Consider the following 1,720-nt stretch of genomic DNA (forward strand, 5'->3'; position numbering starts at 1 on the left):
TGTTAGGCCAAAATATTTCCCTCTGTGCAGAACGTTCAGTAGTAATCAAAAACTGGCGTCTAGCATTAGTCAAAACATAAGATACAATCAAGTACTGAACGGTCAAGACGACTCTGGCTGTGTCCATGATTCAGAGAAAAAAACATCAGGCATGCATTCCACAGTTCCTTAAGGGTCATTAAGCTATTTAGGCAATATATCAAAAGTCATTTGTTATTTCAAAGTCCTCAGAAATATATCAGATCATAAAGTTATAAAAACCTTTCTCATTACCATTCATCAAAAATGTCTAGTTATGTCTTCTTTATTGATTTGGTGTATAGGTATAATTATAAGCTTAAAGTGTTTCTTTAATTGATTTAATATGTGAATATACTTGTCTGCTTATGTACTTTATTCAATGAGGTTTGAGCATATCTGTTTTTGTAGCGAGGCAGGACTTTTTGTATTTCGACCTCATTCCTTCACTTTCATAACGAGAATGATTTGAGTGAATTGATTTGAATGAATAATTGAGAAGAAATTTCAGTTCTGATGGCTCCTTTTGTCCCAAGCAAAGTGAAAGGTGGTGGGATAAAAATTGTAACAGGAACGCTATAAAAATGTCAAGCCGTGAATATTTGTGCCCCCCTCCCATTTTGAGAACGGTGAGTTCTGGACATCGACTGGCTTTTTTTCTGTCTTCCCGGGGGTCTGTTCAGGTAGTGTGGCAAATTTGAACAGGTTCCCTCATTCCTAGCCCAAGTTACAGTGGGGGAACATATCCTCACGGGTGCCCCGTGAGGATATGTTTCCCCCCCCCCCCTTATTTTGAGAACGGTGAGTCCTAGACTCCAACTGTTTTTTTTCTGTCTTCCTGGGGGTCTGTTCAGGTAGTGTGGCAAATTTGAACAGGTTCCCTCATTCCTAGCCCAAGTTACAGGGGGGGAACATATCCTCACGGGTGCCCCGTAGGGATATGTTGCCCCCCCCCCTTATTTTGAGAACGGTGAGTCATAGACTCCAACTGTTTTTTTTTCTGTCTTCCTGGGGGTCTGCTCAGGTAGTGTGGCAAATTTGAACACCCGTGAGGATATGTTCCCCCCCCCTTTATTTTGAGAACGGTGAGTCCTAGACTCCAAATGTTTTTTTTTTTTTTCTGTCTTCCTGGGGGTTTGCTCAGGTAGTGTGGCAAATTTGAACAGGTTCCCTCATTCCTAGCCCAAGTTACAGGGGGGGAACATATCCTCACGGGTGCCCCGTGAGGATATGTCCCCCCCCCCCATTATTTTGAGAACGGTGAGTCCTGGACATCGACTGGCTTTTTTTCTGTCTTCCTGAGGGGGGGGGGGGGGGGGGGACTGGGAATGTAACTTGGGCTAGGAAAGAGGGAACCTGTTCAAATTTGCCACACTACCTGAGCAGGCCCCCAGGAAGACAGAAAAAAAAAAACAGTTGGAGTCTAGGACTCACCGTTCTCAAAATAAGGGGGGGGGGGGGGGGACATATCCTCACGGGTGTTCAAATTTGCCACACGACCTGAGCAGACCCCCAGGAAGACAGAAAAAAAACAGTTGGAGTCTAGGACTCACCGTTCTCAAAATAAAGGTGGGGGGGGGGGGGTCATATCCTCACGGGTCTATAAAAAATGTCAACCCGTGAGAATTTTTAGCCCCCCTCCCATTTTGAGAACGTTGAGTCCTGGACATCGACTGGCTTCTTTTCTGTCTTCCTGGGGGTC

Source organism: Syngnathus scovelli, chromosome 7, assembly GCF_024217435.2.
Source record: "Syngnathus scovelli strain Florida chromosome 7, RoL_Ssco_1.2, whole genome shotgun sequence".
NCBI classification, from domain to species: domain Eukaryota; kingdom Metazoa; phylum Chordata; class Actinopteri; order Syngnathiformes; family Syngnathidae; genus Syngnathus; species Syngnathus scovelli.